The following is a 27,274-nucleotide window of genomic DNA, read 5'->3' as shown; positions in this document are numbered from 1 at the left end:
GTGGACTAGTCCTAGCAGATGCTAGCCCAGCAGTGGCCATGAGTTGGGTCTGCACTGGAGTGCAGTGGAAGGGATGTATGACAAGATTCCAATTAGAGCCCAGGCCTCCTGTAGTTAGGGTGTCTTTCCCCCCTCACAGTGGGTTTTCTTCATTTGATTATTATTGTCACCATCAAGTTCAGTTAATTTATTTACTGGTGAAAGAAAGAGAGCTAGAGATAGCTAGCTAGTTAGCTAGATAGTTAGTTAGCTAGCTAGATAGAATGAACCAGGCATTACTTTGGCACATGGGATGTTGGGGATCAAACTCATGTCTAAAGGTCTAACACTTTATACACTGCCCCACCTCCTGGGCAGTTATCACATTCATTTTTACTTCACAAGTAATATATTTGCATGTCCTTTTTGAAAAGTATGCATGGGGGTGTCGGACGGTAGTGCAGTGGCTTAAGTGCACATGGTGCCAAGTGCAAGGAGGGGAGTAAGGATCCCAGTTCAAGCCCCCAGCTCCCCACCTTCAGGGGAGTTGCTTCACAGGTGGTGAAGCAGGTCTGCAGGTGTCTATCTTTCTCTCCCCCTCTCTGTCTTCCCCTCCTCTCTCCATTTCTCTCTGTCCTATCCAACAACAACATCAATAACAACAACAATGATAACTACAACAACAATAAAACAAGGGTAACAGGCAACAAAAAGGAAAATAAATAAGTAAATATTAAAAAAGAAAAGTACACATGGAGTAAGACTGGACGTCTGGGGGTGTGCTGGGCACATCTGAGGACACACCACCTACTAAATGGAAGTCACACAGGTGCTTGTATGTCCCGTGGACATTTCCTTGATAAGCTGCAGGCACACTGATTGATACCACAGGCTTGTGGGCAAATGGACAGGCAGGTAGCAGACACTCAGATCTGCAGCTGGGGAGCCACAGGAAGAGAGACACAGACCTCAGGGTGGGTGCTAACTGGGGCTGGCCTCAGAACTGCCTGCTTCCTGCCTTCCCAGCCTGTGCCACAAAGACCCACAGCAACCTGCATGTGACAGTCCAGTCGTCTGGCTTCAGACAACTCCAGGTGAGATCGGGCATGTCCACAGTGGTCTGACCGTAGACGCTAAGGGACAACTTCAAACAACTTCTCTGCCCTCTGCTCCCTTGACTGAAAATCTACTGCTTCTAGTATTTTCCTGATGTGTGTGTGCAGAGGATTAGCTGGCTAAAAGGATGCCAAGTCTGGCAAGGGACCTGGGGAATAGACACCTGGGGGGGAGAGGTTCAGATAACATGCCTGTAATAGAGAAGTGCAGGAGAGTGTGAGAAACAAGGTGTGATCTATACACTCCCCTCTCTCTCACTTACACACACACCAACACAGTTACACTCGCATCTGCAGCAACACACACCGTTCACACGGGGAACATACATGTCACACACAGCATCTCACACAGGAAACATATAATGTCACACGCACACCGACACAGAGATAATCACACATACACATCATGGCACACACACACAACTCACACCACACTATCACATACACCATCCAACACATGACACACAGATGTCACTTTACCATTATCGAGCACGTTCACAGCTCCTACCACATTCTCACTATCACATGCACATACTCTGTCACATAGTCCCCACCACACTCTCTCTCTGTCTCTCCAAACAAAGCTCTCTTTAAGCTAATGCATGTTTCACGAGTGCTTCGCAGCGTGTCCCTGGAGGATTCCAGGCACTTTGCTACCTCAGGACCTTCTGAAAACTCTGCAAGAGGGAGTGTGGTTGGCAGAGGAGTCCCAGACGGTAAACAACACCCCTATGGCCTGGCTGCAGGGACCCCTGTGTTAGCCCAGCAGCCCCCCTTCCCGTTGCCATGGCAACAGTCTGCATCCCAGGCTGCGCCCCTCAGCAGCCCCCCACCCCCCTGCTGGCTGAGCGAGTGGCTTTGTCAGGGCTGTCTCCCTGCAGCTGCCAGACACAAGAACAGGCTGCCGTGGTGCCACGGGTCTCAGAGGCTGGGCGGGAGGCAGCACCCACCCCACCAGCCTGGCTCCGCCATCAGCCGGCACTGACCACAAGGAGGCCTGGCGTCCTGTTCTTGCGGCTCCGCGGGGATCTCCTCTAGGAAGCAGTCCTGGGTGGGGACACTCCTGGGTCTTGATTTTCAGCTCTGAGAGGTGAGTAGACTGGTGTCTGGAAAGGGGGCTCCCCTTGTCCCAGGCCACTTGCATGCCAAGGGTGGTGGTGGTAGGGAGATCGGGGTGCGCCTGATGTGGTCTGAAGAGCAGCTTCACCCGCCGGGTCTACACATGCGCCGTCTGTGCCGGGGAGTCTAGACGAATGACCTTGGCTGACTCCGAATAGGGTTTGGTGCCTGGTTTTTAGATCGAGTTTATTGGGAGCCATACAGAGCCAGTGTCTAGGTGCTAGCAAGGGCCTCTTTCCTCCCCTTCAGATTTCCCTGCCCTCGCATCACTCTTCACATTTCTTTTGAAATGTGTGTTAAGAGGCTAGAACACATGATTAAAAAAACAAACTCCTATTCACCTGAGGTTATTATGATAATGGGACTCATTTTTAAAAGCAGTTTGAGGTTTTCAGGAAAACTGAGAAGGTACAGAGATTTCTCATATACATCCCACCCTGCCCTGCACAATCCCCCCTCAGAACATCCCCACGAGAGGGTCCATCTGTCTCAGGGCTGAACTGAAATACGGTAACCTCTTCGAGGAGTCCGTAGTCTGCATTCAGCTCGCGCTCAGTGGGCTCCCTCCTGTGGGTTTGGTCAACTGTATAATGTCCTGTATCCACCACCGTAGTCTCTTTAAGAGTGGTTTCACTGCCCTGATTATTCTCTTTGCTCTTGGTCCATGAGGTGGCACAATGGATAAAGTATTGGACTCTCAAGCATGAGGTTGTGAGTTCAATACCCGGCAGCACATGCACCAGAGTGATGTCTGGTTCTTTCTCTCTCTCCTATCTTTCCCATTAATTAATAAATAAAACATTTTTAAAAAGTCCTATGTGCTCTTCCTATTCCTCCCACCCTCCACTCATCACTTTACTATCTTTTTTTTAAAGTTTATTTATTTTTTTATTTTTTAACTTTATTTATTTGTTATTTGATAGAGACAGAAATTGAGAGAGAAGGGGGAGATAGAGAGGAAGAGAGACAGAGAGACACCTGCTTCACCACCTGTGAAGCGGCTCCCCTGCAGGTGGGGAGCCGGGGGCTTGAACCGGGATCCTGACTGGTCCTTGGGCTTTGCGCCACATGCACTTAACCCGCTGCGCTACTGCCCAACTCCCTTACTTTACTGTCTTTTGCTTAGTACTATGTGTGTAAGGGGCTGGGAGATGGCTCACTCAGACATATGCACACTTCGGTATGTGAGAGGACTCAGGTTTAAACCCCAGCACCACAAAAGAATACCATGTAAACAGGAGGTTTGCAGAGCAAACCGCCTGGCGGAGCAGGGGGTTGGGTGGTAGCACAGCAGGTTAAGCACACATGGCACAAAGGGCAAGGACTGGTGTAAGGAACCTAGTTTGAGTCCCCGGCTCCCCACCTGTAGGGGAGTCGCTTCACAAGCAGTGAGGCAGGTCTGCATGTGTCTATATTTCTCTCCCCCTCTCTGTCTTCCCCTTCTTTCTCCATTTTTCTCTCTGTCTTATCCAAAACAATGAAAGCAATAACAACAACAATAATAACCACAATAACAATAAAAAACAAACAAAAAATAAGGACAACAAAGGGAGAAAAATAGCCTCTAGGAGCAGTGGATTTGTAGTGCAGGCACTGAGCCTCAGCGATAACCCTGGAGGCAAAGAAAAAAAAGAATGGTGGAGCAACACTGTGGTGTCTCTCCTTCTCTCTCTACTTAAAATAATAGTTCGCCAAGAGCAGTGGAATTGGGCAGGAGTGAAGGAGAGAGTGAGACACCTGCAATACTACTTCACCACTTGCAAAACTTTCCCCCTGCAGGTGGGGACCGGAGGCTTGAACCCGGGCCCTTGCACATTGTAACATGTGTACCTAACCAGGTGTGCCATAGCCCAGCCCCTCTTACTGACTTTTGGACTTGTGTCTCTACAAAAATTACTACGATTCATACTTGAATTGATAAAGAAGACTTATTAAATGACACCTCATGTCTAGTTCTTTTTTAAGGTTTTTTTTTAATATTTATTTGTTTTCCCTTTTGTTGCCATTGTTTTTTTTATTGTTGTTGTTATTGATGTCATCAATGTTAGATGGGACAGAGAGAAATGGAGAGGGGAGGGGAAGACAGAGAGGGGGAGAGAAAGATAGATACATGCAGACCTGCTTCACCACCTGTGAAGCGATTCCCCTGCAGGTGGGGAGCCAGGGGCTCGAATCAGGATTACGCTGGTCCTTGTGCTTCGCGTGGGCCACATGCGCTTAACCCGCTGTGCTACCACCCAACTCCCATGTCTAGTTATTCTTAGCCTGATTGCTCTGGGTAAATGTTTTCATATCTCAGACTATCCAAACTGAATTGTTTGAAGAATTTGGACATTTTGATTGACTTTATCTACTGCCAAACTTGCAGCACCTTGAAATAAGTGGTCTTCTCATGTGGATGTAGGGTGATCACTCCTTGTCTTAGCCTTTGAAACCTCTGTATCTGCAGGATTATATGTTGTTTATGTGTGGTAACATCTGCCTACAGCTGCAGTGGAGGCTGGGTCATCTGGTTAACCTGTCTAGGGAAGAGTGGCTGCTGCCTTCTTTTCCCAGATGCCTGGTGGGGGTCTCTGTGTATAGCTGTCCTGGCCTGTGTCCACCTGTCCTTTTGTCCAAGTGCAGGGGGCTGCAGGAAGTCAGGAAGCTAGCCTTAATGCTGCTACAGAGACCCTCAGCCCCTGCACCCTGCAGGTGCCGTCTCAGTGACAAAGGGACATCTGTCTTCTGCTTTCCTTCATAATCTTTCAAAAGTGATTTATTATTCACTAATGAGAAAGAGAATGACAGTGTGGTGTTGGGGCTGAAATATAAGACCGCATGCTTGAGAGTCTTGACTGCTTTATTTATTGAGCCACTTTTTGTGATCTTTCTGATTAAAAAAAAAAAATTCAAATTTATTTATTTTGTCTGTAAAATAAACTGTTCTGCTTAAGAAATAACTAACCCTATCGCACCAAAGTAAAAGACTCTGGGTGGGGGGTGGGTGGGTGGGGAGAATACAAGTCCAAGAAGGATGACAGAGGACCTAATGGGGGTTGTATTGTTATATGGGAAACTGGGGAATGTTATGCATGTACAAACTATTGTATTTACTGTTAATGTAAAACATTAATTCCCCAATAAAGAAATAAAAAAAAAGAAATAACTAACTCAGGGCCAGATGTTGGCCCACCTGGTTGAGTGCACCTATTACAGTGCACAAGGACCCAGGTCCAATCCCATGATTCCTAACTGCAGAAAGGAAACTTCATGAGTAGTAAAGCAGGACTGCAGGTGTCTTTCTGCCTCTCCCTATCTTCCCCTTCCCTCTCAATTTCTCTCTGTCTCTATACAAAATAAAAAGAATAAGGGCAGAGGGTAGATAGAGTAATGGTTATACAAACAGACTCTCATGCCTGATGATTCAACATCCCAGGTTCAGTCCCCCGCACCACCATAAGCCAGAACTGAACAGTGTTCTAGTAAAAAAAAAGAATAAACGACTAATTTGACTGTTTGCAGGCCTACTTTTCTTGGGTCCGAGTCTGTCTTGTAAGAATGTTGCCCATTGCCTGCTCAGGTGCAGCATCCAGAGGTTCAGGCCTCTCCACCCCTCTGCCTACCTGCCTGTCCATTCCTCTGTGTTCTCTCTCTCTCTCTCTCTCTCTCTCTCTGCCTCCAGGGTTATCACTGGGACTTGGTGCCAGCACTAGGAAACCACTACTCCTGGAGGCCATTTTTTCCCATTTTATTAGATAGGACAGAGAGAAATTGAGAGAGGAGGGGAGACAGAGAGGGAGAGAGAAAGGTAGACACCTGCAGACCTGCTTCACTGCCTGTGAAATGACTTCCTGCAGTTAGGGAGCTGGGGGCTCGAGCCAGGACCCTTGCACTTGTATTATGTGCACTTAACCCAGTGCGCTACTGCCTGCCCCTCCCCACCCCATGTGTTCTCCATCGTGCAGAAGATGATGTGCAGAGTATTATAAGGACAAACATATTCCAGGTAAAGCCAAGCAGTCCTTGGCAGAGCTGATGTTGGGTATGTGTTTCAGGCCCTTTGCAGCTCTGACTCTGTCTCTCCTTGTCACTTTCTCCACATGCAACAAATCCTTCCACCAGCCTTGGGGTGGGGGGAATGACCTAAGTAAGCACACTGCCAAGTTTTGCCTGGCCTTTAGCTAATCAGGAGTAGAGACTCAGGAGTCCAGCAGGAAAGGTGGGTCTAAGCAGCTGTAGCTGCTGTGGGTCAGGCTCGGCTGTGTCCCTGGGCTCAGGGAGGGACCACACACTTGGGTCAAGCCTCTCTTTGGAGCCATGGCCACCCAGTGGACACAGCTATCCATGCAAACAAGGGCCTGCTGGTGGGTGTGGCTGCCTCCTCCCCCTTTTACCTTACTTCTTCATGGGTTTTCCCCTATTTACGCAGCACTATTTATTCTCATTGGGTTAGAGAAACAAAGGCTCCAACACAGCACTTTGCTGAATTCAGCACAGCACACCAGTGCTCTTGTTAAAGATGAGAGGCTGCTTCTATTTCAGGCCAGGAGCCAGCACCTCTGTAATTACCCTGCCTGTTGGAAAGATCCCAGAAAGTCATTTCATCTGAGGATTTGAAGCCACAACTGCTCCTCCAGGACAAAGCCAAAGACTCCTTTTGGCTAAGATGACTAAGCTGTTGAGTATTTTTTAAAGTACTTTTTTTTTTTAAGTAAGGAGAAAAACAAAGTATGCTTACTCAGCCACACAACATTCTTTTTTTTTTTTTTATAATTTATTTCTTTATTGGGGAATTAATGTTTTACATTCAACAGTAAATACAATAGTTTGTACATGCAGAACATTCCCCAGATTCCCATTTAACAATACAACCCCCACTATGCCATTCATCATCTTTCATGGACCTGTATTCTCCCCACCCACCCACCCACCCCAGAGTCTTTTACTTTGGTGCAATACTCCAATTCCATTTCAGGTTCGACTTGTGTTTTCTTTTCTAATCTTGTTTTTCAACTTCGGCCTGAAAGTGAGATCATCCCATATTCATCCTTCTGTTTCTGACTTATTTCACTCAACATGATTTTTTCAAGGTCCATCCAAGATCGGCTGCCACACAACATTCTAACTTCCACAAACATTTCCCCAGAAGGACACACAACCTGGTGTGGGGAAGATGGGACTCCCATGGTCACCTGACTGGGTGTCACCTCAGCAGCTCTGGGTCCTGACCACATCTAACCTTCCAGCTGTTTGTTCAATAGTAACAGTGAGGGTCAAGTAGGGCCCACATGTAGGAAATGTTTCCCATCTTTGAGCAAAGTGAAATTTCAGTCTGAGGTGATCTAGAGAACTTCATGTGAAAGTGTGCTTTCAGAAAGCAAAGCAAAATCATTCTCCTTTTTGGTTTCACAATTTTCCTCCAGAGACAGTTTGGCAGCTAAGTAAAAAACACAAGGTTCTGTGGAACTTAAGAAACAAAGAAAAGGGGGTCAGGCGGTGGCGCAGTGGGTTAAGCGCATGTGGCACAAAGCGCAGGGACCGGCGTAAGGATCCCGGTTCGAGCCCCCGGGTCCCCACCTGCAGGGGAGTCGCTTCACAGACGGTGAAGCAGGTCTGCAGGTGTCTGTCTTTCTCTCCCCTTCTCTGTCTTCCCCTCCTCTCTCCATTTCTCTCTGTCCTATCCAACAATGAATGACATCAACAATGGCAATAATAATAACCACAACGAGGCTACAACAAGGGCAACAAAAGGGGGAAAAAATGGCCTCCAGGAGCAGTGGATTCATGGTGCAGGCACCGAGCCCAGCAATAACCCTGGAGGAAAAAAATAAAAATAAAATAAAAAGAATTCCTTTATAAAAAAATTAAAAGAATAAAAGAAAGGAAAACACAGGGTAAAATTCAGACGAACTGTGGTTTAAAACTTGCAGCAGAACAAAGGACTCTAAAGAAGGGAGGGACTGCAGAGGGAGTCGGGGACCCATGCAGGATGGTGGAGGAAGACCTCAACAGCTGGTGGGAGAATGAGGCAGACACCTATTCCAGAGAGATAAGAAACTGAATCCAGGTGACACAACTGTCTTTACATTTTTTTTTAAGGTTGGGGAGATAGCATAATGGTTATACAAAAAACTCTTCCATGGTGGTCCCAGAGGTGGCACAGTGGATAAAACGTTGGACTCTCAAGCTATGAGGTCCCTCGTTCAATCCCCGGCAGCACATGTACTAGAGTGGTGTCTGGTTCTTTCTCTCTCTCCTCCTATCCCTCTCATTAATAAATAAATAAAATATTTAAAAAAAAAATCTCCCATGCCAGAGATACCAGAGGTCCCACGTTCTCAGAGTAAAAGAGACCACAGCACCAAACCTTCCTTTTTTAAAAAAGTATTTTTAAAAATATTTATTTATTCACTTTTGTTGCCCTTGTTGTTTTATTGTAGTTATTATTGTTGTTGTTGTTGATGCTGTCGTTGTTGGATAGGACAGAGAGAAATGGAGAGAGGAGGGGAAGACAGAGAGTGAGAGAGAATGACACCTGCAAAGCTTGTGAATCGACTCCCCTGCAGATGGGGAGCCGGGGGCTCAAATCGGGATCCTCACGCCAGTCTTTGGGCTTTGCGCCACTTGCACTTAACCCGCTGCGCTACAACCTGACTCCCCAAACCTTCCTTTAATGCAGTGGGGGCCAGGCTCAAACCTGGCAAAACAGGGCACTCACCAAGTAGTTTTTAAAACTTTATTATTGATTTAATATTGGTTTGTAAGATCATCAAATTACAGGGGTATAGTTCCACAGTCATCATCAAATTTCTGCCCCCCAATAATCATTTTTGTTGTTTTCATAAATTTTTAGAGACAGTTTGCAGTTTGGCTAGCTTTTTTTTTTTTCAAGTCCATGTGTTTCACTTCTTTACATTTCACACATAAGCTAAGCCATCTAGTAGTTGACACAACCATCTCCCAAGTCATGACATCCCTCAATCAATTGACTTGAAGGAAGGAAAGGAATCAAGTTTCGGGAGTCGGGAGTCGAGAGATAGCGCAGTGGGTTAAGTGCATGTGGTGTGAAGTGCAAGGACCAGCATAAGGATCCCGCTTTGAGCTCCTGGCCCCCCACCTCCAGGGGAGTTGCTTCACGGGCGGTGAAGCAGGTCTGCAGGTGTCTGTCTTTCTCTCCCCCTCTCTGTCTTCCCCTCCTCTCTCCATTCCTTTCTGTCCTATCCAACAACGACGACATAAATAACAACAACAATAATAACTACAACAATAATCTTCTTCTTCTAGCGTTTGCCCTTCTTCCGTAGCCAGTCAACAGCGTCAGGTTGAGCCTGATGTCAAGTTTCGAGACCTCCTTTGAATCTGGAGAGGTGGCTGTTGTTGACTATGTGGGTCATAGTCTGTCTGTAGCCGCAGGGGCAGTTCAGGTCCTCTCTGGCTCCCCAGCGGTGGAACATAGCGGCGCACCGGCCATGGCCTGTTCGATAATAATAAAAAAGGGCAACAAAAGGGGAAATAAATATAAAAAATTTAAAAGAAATTAAGTTTCTATATGTAAGCCTATGTGAATACAACAACCCTCTACCAGTGATCTGGAACCTCAACTGAGCAACAAGGCAACTTTTCTTTTTTGCCTCCAGGGTTATTGCTAGGGTCTGGTGCCTGCACTGTGAAACCACTATTTCTGGAGGCCATTTTGTTGTTGTTTATTATTGTTGCTGTTGTTGTGGGACAGAGAAATTGAGAAAGGAGGGGAAGACAGAGAGGGGGAGAGAAAGATAGACACCTACGGACCTGCTTCACCGCTTGTGAAGCGACCCCTCTGCAGGTGGGAAGCCAGGGGCTCGAACCGGGATCCTTAAGCTGGTCCTCGTGCTTTGTGCCACGTGCGCTTAACCCGCTGTGCTACCACCCAACACCCAAGTAGATAAAATCTTTTAAAAAATTCTGTATCACTGAGAATTACCAAAGGGAAGATGAGGTTTCCTGGGAGCTTAAACACAGAGAAAGTAAATTTACTGTCTTATCACTTCTTAAATTCTATTTATTTTTTATTTTAGATAAAGACACAAAGGCAGAGAGAGACCATAGCATTGAACTTTTTTTAAATCAAAATATTTGTTTATTTATTTTCACTTTTGTTGCCATTGTTTTTTATTGCTGTTGCAGTTATTATTGTTGTTGTCATTGTTGAATAGGACAGAGAGAAATGGAGAAAGGAGGGGAAGACAGGGAGGGGAAGAGAAAGATAGACACCTGCAGACCTGCTTCACCGCTTGTGAAGTGACTTCCCTGCAGGTGGGGAACTGGGGGCTTGAACTGGGATCCTTACACTGGTCCTTGCACTTGGTGCCGCATGCGTTTAACCCGCTGCTCTACCGCCTGACCCCCTGCACTGAGCCTTTCTTCAGTGCAGTGGGGCCAGGTTTGAACCTGCGCCTGGCACATAATAAAGCAGTGTCTAGCCAAGGAAACTCTTTTGCTCACCCTGAATTTCTTCCTCTTTCCTTTCCTTAATTATTCTTGTCTATTTCTTCTTTTAAAAATTTTTTGTTATCTTTTCATTTTTTTAAATATTTATTTATTCCTGTTTGTTGCCTTGCTTTATTATTGTGGTTATTATTATTGTTGTTGTTGATGCTGTTGTTGGATAGGACAGAGCGAAATGGAGAGAGGAGGGGAAGAAAGAGAGGGGAGAGAAAGACAGACACTTGCAGACCTGTTTCACCGCCTGTGAAATGATTCCCCTGCAGGTGGGGAGCCGGGGGCTCGAACCGGGATCCTTACACCGGTCCTTATCCTTTGTGCCACATGCTCTTTTTATTTATTTATTGGATAGAGACAGTCAGAAATTGAGAGGGAAGGGGGGGATAGAGAGGAAGAGAGACAGAGAGACACCTGCAACACTGCTTCACCGCTCATAAAGTTTTCCCTGCAGGTGAGGACCGGGGACTCAAACCTGGGTCCTTGTGCATTGTAACATGTATGCTCAAACAGGTACACCACCACCCAGCCCCGTCTATTTATTTTTTAAATATTTTATTTATTTATTTTTATTATTGCATAGAGACAGAAATTGGAAGGGGAGAGAGTAAAAGAGACAGACATCTACAGCCCTGCTTCACCACTTGTGAAGCTTTCCCCTTGCAGGTGCAGGTGGGGACCAGGGGCTTGAACCTTGGTCCTTATGCACTGTAATGTGTGTACTTAACCAGGTGCACTACTGCCTGGCCCCTAGCCTTGTCTCTCTCTGTCTTCCTCCCTTCCTTTCTTTCTTTCTTCCTTCCTTTCTCTCTCTCTCTCTCTTTCTTTCTTTCTTTTGTTTTTTCCTCCAGGATTATTGCTGGGGCTCAGTGCTAGCATTATGAAACCACTGCTCCTGAAGGCCATTTTTTCCATTTTATAGAATAGGCCAGAGAGAAATTGAGAGGGGAGAGAGACAGGGAGAGAGAGAGACCTGTGGACCTGCTTCACCTCTTGTGAAGTGACCCCCTGCAGGTGGGGAGTCGTGGGCTCAAACCGGGATCCTTGAGTGGGTCCTTGCTTTGCACTATGTGAGCTTAACCCAGTGCTCCACCACCTGATCCCCTACCTTGTCTATTTCTAGGGCCACCAGTCAGTGAGGTTTGCGTGAGGCCTGAAAGCCAGAAGGGTACCCCCTGTCCAAGTCCTAGCTTGGACCCTTTTCCTAGCTTGGCTTTTTTGGTGGCTCTGTCCTGCTGTGGAGAGAATGAATGATAGCTTGAGCTTTGGTCCCTGGGGCTGGAAGTGCTTCAGCTCCAGAGACTGTTTGCCACTGTAATCAGCTGGGACTCTGATGAGTGTGTGTGTGGGGGGGGCAGTGAAGGAGAGCTATTAGAGTCCCCTCCCCCTGAGGTGACCGGCGCTTTTTCTCTTTCTGGAGGCTGCTCAGCAGTGGTGATCCACTGGCTGAATGAAGAAGGCTCCGTCCAGCAGCTCCGACCTTTGGCTTCCTCTCTGCTAATGGGACTCTCACTCCACACACTTTCCACTTTGCCTTCAGCTCTTGGGACCCGCCCTGTAGGCCTGGCTGTGTCCTTTGCTGGTACCAAGTGGCATGACCGTGGCAATTACATCACCTTCTGAAGGGTAGCTTCCTGTTGTGGAAGCAGGAATGGAGCCTGTCTCTGAACGGGGCCCATATCATTCTTGTGGGACTCACAGTCTGGTTGGAACTGTGACACCAGGCCCGAGTGATCTGTCCTGCAGCCCCTGAGCTGGGTGATGAGTGAGGACTGGTAACTATACCCAGAACAGGAGCTAAGGTGGTGGGATGCCTGTGTCACAGAGCAGAGTATACTGGTGACAGGAAGCGATTCAGGGCCAAGGGGGATTCAGGTGCCAGGGCTCAGAAGGTTATTTCCATTTTGGGTTCTACTAAAGATTCGCTGGGGAGCCAGAGACGACCCGAACTGCCCCTGCGGCTCCAGACAGACTATGACCCACATAGTCAAGACTGCCACCTCTCCAGATTCAAAGGAGGTCTCGAAACTTGACATCAGGCTCAACTTGACGCTGTTGACTGGCTACGGAAGAAGGGCAAACGCTAGAAGAAGAAGTTAGGATTTTCTGAGTGACTAGAGAGCCAAAGGATTTCTTCCTTCCTTCCTTCCTTCCTTCCTTCCTTCCTTCCTTCCTTTTTTTTCTTTATTTTTAAAGTTTTCTTTATTTTAATTTTTTGTTATCTTTATTTGCTCATTGGACAGCCAGAAATCAAGAAGAAGAGGGGGAGGAAGTGATGGAGAGAAACAGAGAGACACCTGGACTGTTGCTTCACCACTTGCAAAGCTTTCCCCCTGCAGGTGGGGACCAGAGGCTTGAACCCTGGTCCTTATGTACTGTACATGTGCGCTCAACCAGGTGTGCAACAACCTGGCCCCAGGATTTCTTTCTTTCTCTCTCTCTTTCTTCCTTTCTTTCTTTCTTTCTTTCTTTCTTTCTTTCTTTCTTCCTTCCTTCCTTCCTTCCTTCCTTCCTTCCTTCCTTCCTTTCTTTCTTTCTTTCTTTCTTTCTTTCTTTCTTTCTTTTCTTCTCTCTCTTGCACTCTTTCTTTTTGTCCAGAGCACTTATTGGTATGGTGGTGCGGGGGGATTGAACATGAGACTTGGGAGCCTCAGGCAGGAGAATCTCTTTGCATAACTATTATGATATCTACCGCTCACCCTCCAAAGGATTTCATCAGCCATTTTTTTTTTTGCCTGTAGGGTTTTTGCTGGGGATCCGTGCCTCCTTACACTGTTCCTGGAGGTCCCCTCATTTTTTTTTGTTCTTGTTGCCCTTGTTGTCATTATTGCCATTGTTGCCATTGATGTCATCGTTGTTGGATAAGACAGAGAGAAATGGAGAGAGGAGGGGGAAACAGAGGGGGAAAGATAGACACCTGCAGACCTGGTTCACTGCCTGTGAAGCGACTCCCCTGGAGGTGGGGAGCCGGGGGCTCAAACCGGGATCCTTACGCAGGTCCTTGGGCTTTGCACCACCTGCGTTTAACCCGCTGCGCTACCGCCTGACCCCCAGCCATAATTTTTATTTAAACATTTTACTTTTTAAAAAAATATTTATTTATTTATTTCCTTTTGTTGCCCTTGTTGTTTTATTGTTGTAGTAATTGTTGTTGTTATTGATGTCATTATTGTTGGATAGGACAGAAAAAAATTGAGAGAGGAGGGGAAGACAGAGAGGGGGAGAGAAAGACAGACACCTGCAGACCTGCGTCACCTCCTATAAAGCCACTCCCCTGCAGGTGGGGAGCCAGGGGCTTAAACCGGGATCCTTATGCCAGTCCTTGCGCTTTGCGCCGCCTGCGCTTAACCCGCTGCTCTACCACCGCCCGACTCCCTAAACATTTTACTTACCTTTAACACATGCTTTTTTTTTTTTTTTTCCTTCTTTACCATAGCACTCTGCTCTGATTTGTAGTGGTGCTGGGGATTGAACCTGGGACTTTGGAGCCTCAGGCAAGAAAGTATGTTTGCATAGCCATTATTATGCTACCTCCACCCTAACATTTTACTTTTTTATGGCTAACTTTATTCCATATGAGGCTGAGTGAGTTTCATATGAGAAAGAGAGAGAGAGAGGGAGAGGGAGAGGGAGAGGGAGAGGGAGAGGGAGAGGGAAGAGGGAGAAGGAGAGGGAAGAATGCTATTCTGGTACATGTAGTGCCTGGGTCAAACAGTCCCATACTCTACTAGCCGTGCTATTCCCCGCCATCATTAGATTCATTTATTTTGAGGAGAGAGAGAGAGGGAGAGAGGGGGAGCTGGTGGTGGTGCACTTGATTAAGCACATTACAATGCGCAAGGACTTGCTTAGGTTTGAGCCCCCAGACTTCACCTGCAGGTGGAAAGCTTTGTGAGTGGTGAAGCAGGTCTATAGGAGTCTCCCTGTCTTTTCTTCTCTATCTCCTCCTATCCTCTCAATTGCTGGATGTCTCTATCCAATAAATAAAGGTAAAAAAAAGAAAGAAAGAAAGGAAAGAAAGAAAGAAAGAAAGAAAGAACTCACACACACTATGTGTGGGTATAAAGTTATACCTTTGAAATTTTTTAATTTTGTAAAACACTATGAAGTCACTATAAAAAGTGAGAAGAAAGAAAGAAAAAAATAAAAGGAGAGAAAAAGATACAGAGAGATCACCACTCAGCTCTGGCATATGGTGCTGTCAGGGATTGAACCTGCTGTCTCCGGGCCTCAGGCATGCAAGTCCAGCACTCTAATACTGAGTTATCTTCTCAGCCACAGTCACTGTTGTAAATGGAACTCTTTATTTCCAGAGTCACAGAGGTGGCCTGGATGTAGCTCACCTGGTAGAAAGCACACTTCCTATGTGAGGGCCCAGGTTGGAGCCCCTGGCCACTACATAGCCATGCAAAGGGAAAGCTTTATAACTACTGCAGTAGTAATATGATGTCTCTCTTCTCTCTCCTCTTTCATCCTCTATCAAGAGAGAGAGACTGATTCTGATGAGAACAGTAGAACTGCATAGGTATAAAGCCCAAGCAAAGTCTCAAAGGGGAAAAAAAAGAATTGTAAAATCAAATGCAGTTACAAGAAATAACGCAGATATGGGAGTCGGGCGGTAGCGCAACAGGTTAAGCGAACATGGCGCAAAGCACAAGGACTGGCATGAGGATCCCGGTTTGAGGCCCCCCGGCTCCCCACCTGTAGGGGAGTCGCTTCACAGGCGGTGAAGCAGGTCTGCAGGTGTCTGTCTTTCTCTCCCCCTCTCTGTCTTCCCCTCCTCTCTCCATTTCTCTCTGCCCTATCCAACAATGACGACATCAATAACAACAACAATAACCACAACAATAAAACAACAAGGGCAACAAAAGGGAATAAATAAATAAATATTAAAAAAAAAGAAAGGCAAGAAATAATGCAGAAATCCCAAGCACCCTAGTTAATTAATTAGTTTTCGCCAACAAGGTTATCGTGGGGCTCAGTGCCTGTACAATGAATGACTCCATTGCTACCAGTGGCCATCTTTTTTCCTTTCTGCTTCCTTTTTCTTTGATAGAAACAGAGAAATAGAGAGGGAGCGAGAAAGAGAGACTCCTGCAGCACTGTTTCACCACTTGTGACGCTTCCCTTCTGCAGAAGGGAAAACAGAGGCTTGAACTGGAATCCTCCAGCACAGCAATGTGTGCCGCTGTTTCCAGCTGCCTGATTCCAGCCCTGATTCCCGCTGCCCCCCCCCCCCAGCCACTGGCAGTAGTAACACCTTGCAGGATTGACACACTGGGCTATATTCAGGAAGACACTGACACAAACACACACCTCCTCCTCTACAAGGATTCATTTAGAGCCTTACATATCCCTAGCTCCTTTCTCACTGACTATTTTTATAAGTTTACCATTTCAAAAATCCTCTACAAGTGCATGGGGCCAGGCGGTGATGAACATGGTTAAGCACACACGTTACAGTGCAAAGACCCAGGTTCAAGCCCCCTGGTCTTCACCTGCAGGGGAAAAGTTTCATGAATGATGAAGCAGGGCTACAGATGTCTCTCTCTTTCCCTCTTTCTCTCCTCCCCCACTCCCGGTTTCTCTCTGTCTCTATCCAATAATAAATAAATAAAAATATAATTAAAAAAAGAATCAGGGCTGGGTGGTGGCACAACTGGTTGAGCACACATGTTGCAATGTAAAAGGACCCAGCTTCAAGCCCTCAGGCCCCACCTGAAGAGGAAAAGCTTTGCTAATGATGAAGCAGTGTTGCAGGTCTCTCTCCCTCTCTCTATTTCCCCCTTCCCTCTTGATTTCTGGCTGTCTCTATACAGCAAATTAATAAAGATAATACAAAACATTAAAAAAAAGACCCCTCTACAATTGGGATCATACAGCACAGGGCCCTTTTATTTTTTAATTTTTTTTCAATATTACTTTTTAAAATTTTGTTTTACTATTATTTTTCTGCAGACAGGTAATTTTTTTTTTTCAACCAAAGCACTCTTCAGCTCTGGCTTATAGTGATGTGGGGATTGAACCTGGGACTTTGGAGCCTCAGGCATAAGAGTCTGTTTGCATAACCATTATGCTATCTACCCTCCGCCCTGACAGGGCCCTTTTAGAACTTGCTTTCTCACTCAGTATTGATCTTGAAAGACCTATCCAGGCTGTCATGTGCCTCGGGGGACATCCATCTTCACTGCTGGGCAGTGTCTACTGGTATGGAGGTGTCAATGTCCAGTCATCTCCCCCTTGGCATCCAGGCTGTTCATAGAATATAAAATTTCCTCACATTAATATGCAGGGTTCATGGGAACATAAGTCTCCCCTTCTCTGGAAATCCCTGGGTTGCAACTACCCCACCCTGTGGTAATTTTGTATTCCTTTTTTTTTTTTTAAAGTTTTTTGTTTTAATTTTTTAACTTTATTTATTTGCTATGGGATAGAGACAGAGAGAAATTGAGAGAGAAGGGGGAGATAGAGAGACACCTGCAGACCTGCTTCACTGCCTGTGAAGCGACTCCCTTGCAGGTGGGGAGCCAGGGTCTTGAACTGGGATCCTTACCGGTCCTTGTGCTTTGTGCCACGTGCGCTTAACCTGCTGTGCTACTGCCCGACTCCCGATTTTGTATTTCTTTCGAAAAGACTCTTCAAACGTTCCCAGACGTTCCAAAACGTGCCATTTTATACTCCTTCGAGCAGTGTTTGAGTGACCGAGTTCAGATAGTGTTTGGTGCCTTGCTGATTTTTTGCCTTAGACAATTCTGATAGACGTGATGACAGCTCACTGTGAGTCTAACTGGTGTTTCCTTCGTGGCTAAGGATGTTAAACATATTGTGTGTGCTGTGTGCCATATGTGTGTCTTCTGGTGAAGTGTCTGTCATGTCTTCTGCTCATTTTCCAACACATTTGTTTGTTTTTTATTTTAGTGTTGGGTTTGGAGGGTCCTTGACATATTTAATAAATACATCCTTATTGAATATGATTTGGAAATATTTTTCCCCCATGTGTGACTTGTGGTCACGTCTTCCTAGCAGGGCCTTTCACAGACATTCCAAGTGTTGATGAACTCCATTTTGCTGACGTCTTCTTCAGTGAATCGTGCTTCTTCTTTTTTTGTGGCAGTTCTAAGAATTCTTTGCCTTCTTGATCCAGGTTGGAGCCCAGTTCTTGTTGCACTGGGGAAAGTTCCAGTGTCTGTCTCTGTTTCTTGATCCGAAGAAATTGACTGGGAGTAGTCAACCACCCGTGATGACAAACAAGCCAACAAACAAACTCTGTCCTGGTCCTGAAGAGTTTGGTCTCTTTCTCTCTCTTTTAGTTTATTTGAATGCTTGGTGCCTGCACTACAAATCCCCTACTCCTGGAGACCATTTTTATTCCATTTTTGTTGCCTTTGTTGTTGTTATTATTGTTATTGCTGCCGTAGTTGTTGGATAGGACAGAGAGAAATTGAGAGAGGAGGGCAAGACAGAGAAGGGGAGAGAGAGAGAGAGACAGACACCTGCAGACCTGCTTCACCGCTTGTGAAGCGACCCCCCTGCAGGTGGGGAGCCGGGGGCTCAAACTGGGATCCTTACTCAGGTTCTTGCGCTTTGTGCCATGTGCTACGGCCCAGCTCCCTCATATTTGCTTTTTTTAAATAAAGATTTAAAAAATATCTTTCTTAATATTTATTTATTTATTTTCCCTTTTGTTGCCCTTGTTGTTTTATTGTTGTTGTAGTTATTATTATTGCTCTTATCGATGTCGTTGTTGTTGGATAGGACAGAGAGAAACTGAAAGAAGAGGGGAAGACAGAGAGGGGGAGAGAACGATAGACACCTGCAGACCTGCTTCACTGCTCGTGAAGCGACCTGCCTGCAGGTAGGGAGCCGGGGGCTCGAGCTGGGATCATTAAACCGGTCCTTGCACTCTGCGCCATGTCCGCTTAACCCGCTGCACTACCGCCCGACTCCCTCATATTTACTTTTAGAAAATTATTTTATTGGGAGTTGGGTGGTAGCACAGTGGGTTAAGCGCAAGTGGTGCAAAGTGGGAGTAAATAAATAAAAGGGAATAAATAAATTCATATTTAAAAATCATTTTAAATTTTATTGTTTTTATTTATTGGATAGAGACAGCCAGAAGTTGAGAGTGAAAGGGGTGATAAGAGTGGGAGAAAGACAGAGACGCCTGCAGCACTGCTTCATCACTGGCAAAGCTTTCCCCCTGCAGGTGGGGACGATCAACTAGGTGTGCAACCACCTGACCCCCTTTTTAAAAATAATTTTTAAATATTTATTTATTTTATATATTCCATTTTGTTGTCCTTGTTATTTTATTGTAGTTATTTTTGTTGTCATCGTTGTTGGATAGGACAGAGAGAAATGGAGAGAGGAGGGGAAGACAGAGAGATAGACACCTGCAGACCTGCTTCACCGCCTGTGAATCGATTCCCCTACAGGTGGGGAGCTGGGGGCTCCAACCTGAATCCTTAACACCAGTCCTTGCGTTTGGCGCTACTTGTGCTTAGCCTGCTGTGCTACTGCCCGCCCCCCTCCCCTTTTTCTTTAACCAGAGGTTTGCTCATCTCTGGTTTATAGAGGTGCTAGGATTGAATCTGGACTTTAGAGTCTCAGGCATGAGAGTGTTATCTTTAAAAACATTTTATTTTATCATTTTAATGAGAGATAGACCAGAGCACTGCTCAACTCTGGCTTACAATGGTGCAGGGAATTGAACCTTAGACCTCAGAGCTTCAGGCATGAAAGATATTTACATATAACCATTGTGCTGTCACCCAGCCCCCAAGAGCACCATTCTATGCTCTTTAGTATTTTTTAATTAAAAAATTCTTGGATTGTGGCAAAAGGAGTTGACAGGTGTCAGGGGCTGTAATCTGCATTGTTGTGCCATTTAGTGAAGGGCTTGGCAGTGCACACGGCCCTCCCCTCACTACCTGTTGTCAGTCTGGGTGCCCTGCCCCTGAGAGCTCCCATCTGTGAGTATAGACAGGTTCCCCAAACGGACACTCAAAATACTGGTGCTGCTCGAGGTCAATGATCTCCTTTTTTCCTTTTTAGACAGAGGGAGGAGCACAGAGGCAGAGAGTAAAGAGACCGCAGCATCAGATTCTTTCAGTGTGGCGGGGGCCGGGCTTGAGTCTGAGTGCACAGAAAGGGACACACTGTTCAGGCGGAAGCACTGAGAGACTTCTTGACATGGGTGTGCAGAGGGGACCTGCGTGTCTGTCACTTTGATTTTAGCCAGTAGAGCAGAAAAAAAAGGTGACAGTCTGGACCAGAGAGAAATGGAGCTGATAGGGCAGCACACAGCCACCCTCAACTGGCCAGGGGTGGGTGGGGCTGGTCAGCGTCGGGGTGACTGGCTCAGGCCACCTACATACTTCATCTCAAACAGGTACATCTTGAGGTGATGTCTTTGAGAATTTCTTTCTTTCTCTCTCTTTCTTTCTTTCTTTTCTTTCTTTCTTTCTTCTTTCTTTCTTTCTTTTCTTTCTTTTTTCCCCCCTTTCTTTCTTTTGCCTCCAGGGTTATTGCTAGGACTCAGTGCCAGCACTTCGAATCCACTGCTCCTGGAGGCTATTTCCCCCCCATTTTTGTTGCCCTTGTTATTATTATTGTCATTGTTGTTATTAATGCCATTGTTGTTGGAGAGGACAGAGAGAAATGGAGAGAGGAAGGGAAGACAGAGAGGGGGAGAGAAAGACAGACACCTGCAGACCTGTTTCACCACCTGTGAAGTGACTCCCCTGCAGGTGGGGAGCCGGGGGCTCGAACTGGGATCCTTACTCCTTGTGTGCTTAACCTGCTGCACTACTGCCTGACTCTCCTCTTTCTTTCTTTCTTTCTTTCTTTCTTTCTTTCTTTCTTTCTTTCTTTCTTTCTTCCTTCTTTCTCTCTTTCTCTCCCTCTTTCTCTCTTTCCCTCTCTCTCTCTTTCTCTCTCTCTCTCTCTTTCTCCCTCCCTCCCTTCCTTCCTCCCTCCCTTCCTTCCTTTTTTTCTTTCCCAGAGCACTGTTCAGCTCTGGCTTATGGTGGTGCAGAGGAGTGAACCTGGGACTGTGGAGCCTCTGGCATGAGAGTCTGTTTGCATAACCATTATGCTGTCTACCTGTCTACCTTCCATCAGAAGTGATGTCCTTGATCTGACTCTTGAGCCTGTGTGACCAGCTAATCCTGGGCTAGTGACATAATAAAAGCACAAGATGTCTAGTAAGTTCAAATTTCTGAACAGTGCTGCATAGTTTTTTTGTCTCCAGGGTTATTGCTGGGGCTCAGTGCTGGCACTATGAATCCACTGCTCCTAGCAGCCATTTTTCCCCACATTTTATTGAATAGAATCCTTTCACAGGCCCTTGGGTGCACCACCACCCAGGTTTTTGTTTGTTTGTTTTTAACATAAACAAGCCCAAAATGTTGCATGGAATATTCTTGTACTTAAAAAAATAATTTCCATAGGTAGAGCTGTCACTCAGCTTACTTCTCTTTCACCATTAGCAATTTGTCATTAATGATTATACCAACAATACTTGATGGAAATAACAAGGTCTGAACTTCCAGAATAAAAGTTATTTTTCTACACCCCCCCAAATTCTTATTGTTCATTTAAAATTCTGATTTATCAGGTGTTATATGTGTATATTTGCTAAGACTAGTATCCTTGGCCAAGTGGTATTTCTACTGGAGTTTTTTAAATTAATTAATTAATTAATTAATTTAATTTAGTTTTTTACCACCAAGATTATTTTGGGGCTCTGTGCCAGCTCTATGAATCCACTGCTCCTGGAGGCCATTTTTCCTTTTTTATCTGATAGGACTGAGAAAAACTGAGAGAGGAGGGGGAGATGGACAGGGAGAGAGAAAGATAGACACCTTCAGACCTGCCTCACCGCTTATGAAGCTTTACTTCCTGCAGGTGGGGGCCAGAAGCTCAAACCTGTTCCCTTGCATGTAGTAAAGTGTGTGCTTAACCATATGTGCCACTGCCTAGCCCCTGGAGTTTTGTTTTTAGACTTGACTTCACCTGTGAGTAACTTATGCTTCCAGAGTCACTCATTGGCCTGACAGTGGGGATCTGAATTAGGACTCAGTAAATTAGGACTCAGAAGTTCTGTGTACCACCAGGAGGCCAGTTTGAATGAGCACTGTAAAAAATTCTCAAAGATACTTCCTTTTCAAGTTCCTTTTTGAGGTAATTTAGGGGAGCAGGCTTGAGAACCTTGGGGTGTATGTGCAGGGTCTGCTAGCTGAGTCAGATTTAGGGTCAGGGTTGAATTTAGGGTCAAGTTGGGGGATGGAGGTCAGGTGTGAGGTTGGAGTCAATATTGGACTGGAGTCAGGGTGAGGTCTTGGTCAAGGTCACGGTCAGGGATAGGGTTACCGTGGGGTCAGGGGCAAGGGTCATGTTGGGATTGGGATCTGCCCCCTGCCCCCTTCTACCTGCTTTTACCTTCACTCATCAGATGTCTTATCAGGTGAGGAAGGCAGAGGGTCTGGGTGGGTGACCTTGTGCTGCCCAGAGTGTGGTCATCCTAGGAGAAAACATAGCAGAGACCTGAGGGGATGGAGGACACTTCTTTCTTCTTTCTTCCTTCCTTCCTTCCTTCCTTCCTTCCTTCCTTCCTTTCTTTTCTTTCTTTTCTTTCCTTTTCTTCTTCTTTTTTTTTTTTTTTTTTTTAGCACCAGAGCACTGCTCAGCTCTGGTTTATGGCGGTGGGGGGGGATTGAATCTGATTTTGGAGCCTCAGGCATGAGAGTCTGTTTGCATAACCATTATGCTGTCTCCCCCACCACCACCACGATACTTCTTTCTTTGTTTCATTTAAACCTTTCTTCTTCTTCTTCTTCTAGTGTTTGCCCTTCTTCCATAGCCAGTCAACAGCGTCAGGTTGAGCCTGATGTAAAGTTTCGAGACCTCCTTTGAATCTGGAGAGGTGGCAGTCGGGAGCAGACTTCAAGAGTGTAAAGAAAAGCAACATATACAAAATGGAGTGAATCTGTGAGTTAGGTACTACGTGAGAGGGAATTATGAGACATAGCAGATTTTAAAGACAAATGCTATGACTTCTTCTAGCGTTTGCCCTTCTTCCGTAGCCAGTCAACAGCATCAGGTTGAGCCTGATGTAAGGTTTCGAGACCTCCTTTGAATCTGGAGAGGTGGCAGTCGTTGACTATGTGGGTCATAGTCTGTCTGGAGCCGCAGGGGCAGTTCGGGTCGTCTCTGGCTCCCCAGCGATGGAACATAGCGGCGCACCGGCCATGGCCTGTTCGATAGCGATTGAGGAGGGCCCAATCACAACGTGCTAGGTCAAAGCCGGGTTGACGCTTACAGGGGTCTGTGATGAGGTGTTTGTTCTTTACCTTTGGAAATGTGTCTTATGCTATGTTTCTACTTTTAGGAAAGAATGTGATTTGATTTCATTTGGATGAAAGAGAGGTCTGCTTGTCTCTGGCTTACAGTGGTGCTGGGGGCTGAACGGGCAACTCAGACATACAAATCCTCTAACACACTGAGTTATTTCCTCAGCCTAAACAAACAAAAAAAGTGCCATTTAAAGGCTCAAACCACTAAGAGGTACACGCTTACATGATGTGGTGTGCTCTGACCCCACCTACGTCAGGATTTTCCTGCCCTTTAACCTGCCAAGATCAGCCCCAGTACTTCGTGACCCAGAGAATTTCTAAGTCTACTTCCTCTTCAGCAAGTGGCCTGTCTCCTTCCAGAACTCCCCCCAGGGGACCTGCTTACTGCTATTGCTATCTTTTGTTCCTCAAATGGCCTGGCACAGCATGGATGTTACCAGCCACCTTTGTATTTTGGCTTCTCTCTATTTTTTTTTTTTTAAACAGAGCACTCCTCAGCTCTGGCTTTTAGTGATCCTGGGAATTGAACCTGAGAACTCAGAGCCTCAGGCATGATAGTTATTTGTATAGCCATTATACTGTCTCCCCAGCCTTGTCTTCCTCCCTATATTCACTGGTGACGCATCCTTCCTTTCAAGGATTCACTGCAGTGTCTCTGCTGTGTGGCACACAGCACACATGCCTGCATCCCCCTGCGCGTGCGCGCACACACACACACACCCACACACACCCACACACACACACACCATCATCTGCAGCTTCACATCTGGCACTGTGATGCTTGCTTGACCCTTTTATGACCTCTTGTTGAGCCCAGTGTCCTGGATCAGTGCTGTCAGTGAAGCCTTGATGGTTCACCACACTGTGTCTGTACTCTTCATTCTCACAAAAAACGCCTATTGCTTGCTTGTTCTATATTCTCTCTATTTTGTGCAAGAGGAATTGAGCCTGCCAGAGACTCAGTGTGTGTGTGTGTGTATGGGGGGGGAGGGGGTACTGTCCGTGTAGTCTGGGGTTGGCCCCACTACTAAGTCCCATGGGAACTTGCTGGGCCCCCTCTCTGAGGATCCAGCCACATGCTTCTAGATCTGCTTAGCAAAGCCCACTGAAGGGGAGCAGATGGCTGGAAATACTTAAGGGGCACTGAGCCTCTCCTGCTAAACTTTAAGCCACCTGGCCAGCATTTCAGTTGGTTTGGTTGTGCTTTTGCTGTCACTCCCGTCACTCTGCAAATGAGGGAGCAGGACAACCAGTGGGCTGGGGTGTGACAACACGGAAATGCAAATGCGTTTCTCTGTCTGATGACCCACATTGCGAAAACCAGCAAAAGGAAGCTGTCTTGCTGCTGCCTGAAGCTCGGTGTAGAGGAAGCGGAGGAAGCGAAGGTGGGTGAGTGGAGGGCTGCTGGGGGCCTGGCCACCCACACTGGTTCTGGAAGGGATACCTTTTGGAGGGAGGGACACGCATTAGGGCCTTTGGAGGGGATGGAGATCTTCCAGACAGGATGCTGTGTGGTGGCTTTGCTTATCCTTTGCCTGCCGGTGGTGGTGACTCTCTACACAGTCTGTAAATCAGTTCTAGTGGGTGTGGGGTGGGAAGCGGAGAGCCCTGGTCGATCCTGCTGAGAGGTAGTGGGTGTTGTCTGGAGCTGGTCTAGACTCTGCAAAGATGAAACAGCCTGGAGGGGGTCTGAGCTGACCCGGTTCAGAGCTTTCATGTGCCTGGGCTGGGGAGGGGTGGGCAGAGCCAGACACAGCCCCGAGGGGCTAGGCCTCCCACACAGCATGACTCTGGAGGCTCCTATGTGATTTATAGTCAAGCTTTGATAGACAGGCCTGTCTGCCCAGCACCACTAGGGAGGAGGGCCAGCCTACTGGGACCTCCTCAGATGCCCTGGGCTTGGACCTAACTTCCTGTTGTCTGTAAAGACTGTTTGGCCATCCTTGCAGGGCACAAGCAGAAACTCACAGACCTACCTGCTGAGCCCCAGTGCAAACCTACTTGGTCTGCATCTCACAGAGTCAGTGACCTTATGGGGTGGTGCAAGGAGTGGAGGAAGTGGTTTGTTCCCAGCTGGGCTATTGCAGGAGGCCAAGAGGCCCTGGTTCCGCTCTTTCGGGCTGACGCCTATCTCTGCACGAAGGCCAGCACCTCTTGAGCTGAGTGTGACAGGGAACACACACCTGGTCTCTGCTGATTATCAGCCTAAGAGCAGAGATGGGGTTTTGAGCAAGGCCCCATAAGTGTGGTTTGACTACTTACGCCATTTGAGAGCCCATGACTAGTCACTGACTCAGAGCAGTGGCCTTGGAGGTGTTACTGATCTTAGTGCTGGGTCATCTGCTTTGCAGAATCCTCTCCACCTGCCTTGGAGGCTCTGGGGACTTTACTGGCAGATTTCGAAATTGAGGCTCTGTGTCAAGGGGTACTACTCCGAGTCTCAGAGTAGTCATGGGACAGATGTGGAAGCTGGATCTGAATGGGACAACCCTCACCTGCCTTCGGTCCTGGTTGCCACAGCTCTGTGAGACCCGCACTGGGTCCAACCCCTGGGCCCCGCTGCCCCCTGCTCTGGCTCACCCATGGCATATGTTCCCTCTGTATGAGGCCACCTTCCTCTCTCTCTGGGATGTTCTCTTGTCTGAGCCCTTGTGTGGCGGTGCTAACTGACCACTTAGGTCCTCTGTAAGCTGAGTGGTGATCAACCTTCTAAGTCAACTCTGGGGGCTTTTCTGGGCCTAGGACACAGAGGCCTTGTAGGTGTGGCTTATGGGAAAGTGGGTATGCCCTCTGAGCCCCCTTTCTTTGGGCAACCTGATGAGACCACAGTCAGCTGGACCAGACAGGATGGGGCAGCTGAGTCCCATAGTGACAGTGGGAGGCAAGGCTTGATTTCCTTAGTCTCATTTGATAGTTTCAAAGTTTGCATTCACTAAAGCATATTTTCTTTTCTTTTCTTTTTTAAATTTCTTTATTGGGGAATTAATGTTTTACATTCAACAGTAAATACAATAGTTTGTACATGCATAACATTTCCCAGTTTTCCATATAACAATACAAGCCCCACTAGGTCCTCTGTCATCCTTCTTGGACCTGTATTCTCCCCACCTACCCACCCACCCCAGAGTCTTTTACTTTGGTGCAATATGCCAATTCCATTTCAGGTTCTACTTGTGTTTTCTTTTCTGATCTTGTTTGTCAACTTCTGCCTGAGAGTGAGATCATCCCATATTCAGCCTTCTGTTTCTGTAAAGCTTATTTTCTTTTTTTTTTTTAATAATTTATTTCTTTATTGGGGAATTAATGTTTTACATTCAACAGTAAATACAATAGTTTGTACATGCATAACATTCCCCAGATTCCCATTTAACAATACAACCCCCACTATGTCATTCATCATCTTTCATGGACCTGTATTCTCCCCACCCACCCACCCACCCCAGAGTCTTTTACTTTGTTGTAATACGCCAATTCCATTTCAGGTTCTACTTGTGTTTTCTTTTCTAATCTTGCTTTTCAACTTTGGCCTGAGAGTGAGATCATCCCATATTCATCCTTCTGTTTCTGACTTATTTCACTCAACATGATTTTTTCAAGGTCCATCCAAGATCGGCTGAAAACGGTGAAGTCACCATTTTTTACAGCTGAGTAGTATTCCATTGTGTATATATACCACAACTTGCTCAGCCACTCATCTGTTGTTGGACACCTGGGTTGCTTCCAGGATTTGGCTATTACAAATTGTGCTGCCAAGAACATATGTGTACACAGATCTTTTTGGATGGCTGTGATGGGTTCCTTAGGATATATCCCCAGGAGAGGAATTGCAGGATCATAGGGTAGGTCCATTTCTAGCCTTCTGAGAGTTCTCCAGACTGTTCTCCACAGAGGTTGGACCAATTGACATTCCCACCAGCAGTGCAGGAGGGTTCCTTTGACCCCACACCCTCTCCAGCATTTGCTGCTGTTACCTTTTCTGATGTATGACATTCTCACAGGAGTGAAGTGGTATCTCATTGTTGTCTTGATTTGCATTTCTCTGACAATCAGAGACTTGGAGCATTTTTCATGTGTTTCTCAGCCTTTTGGATCTCTTCTGTGGTGAATATTCTGTCCAAGTCCTCCCCCCATTTTTGGATGGGGTTATTTGTTGTCTTGTTGTTAAGTCTGGCAAGCTCTTTATATATGTTGGTTATTAAACTCTTATCTGATGTATGACATGTAAAGATCTTCTCCCATTCT

General features: G+C 46.4%; 1 protein-coding gene across 3 annotated transcripts in view; it reads left to right on the top strand.

Moving 5' to 3' along the window:
• Positions 1-27,274, top strand: part of FGD3 (FYVE, RhoGEF and PH domain containing 3) — a 110,839-nt gene that overhangs the window by 3,575 nt on the left and 79,990 nt on the right. The window contains exon 1 of one of the 3 annotated variants that reach the window (XM_060200578.1): positions 24,379-24,417. The exons of 1 other annotated variant lie outside the window; for it this stretch is intronic. The gene's annotated coding sequence lies outside the window, so the exon portion shown is untranslated. Of the gene's footprint in view, positions 1-24,378; positions 24,418-24,579; positions 24,599-27,274 lie in introns of those variants that run through there. One more of the 3 variants, XM_060200579.1, reaches the window with a different exon arrangement.

Source organism: Erinaceus europaeus, chromosome 10 (genome assembly GCF_950295315.1).
Source record: "Erinaceus europaeus chromosome 10, mEriEur2.1, whole genome shotgun sequence".
Classification (NCBI taxonomy): domain Eukaryota; kingdom Metazoa; phylum Chordata; class Mammalia; order Eulipotyphla; family Erinaceidae; genus Erinaceus; species Erinaceus europaeus.
The sequence above is the reverse complement of the archived record's forward strand: the minus strand, read 5'-3'. Positions and strand labels throughout refer to the sequence as shown.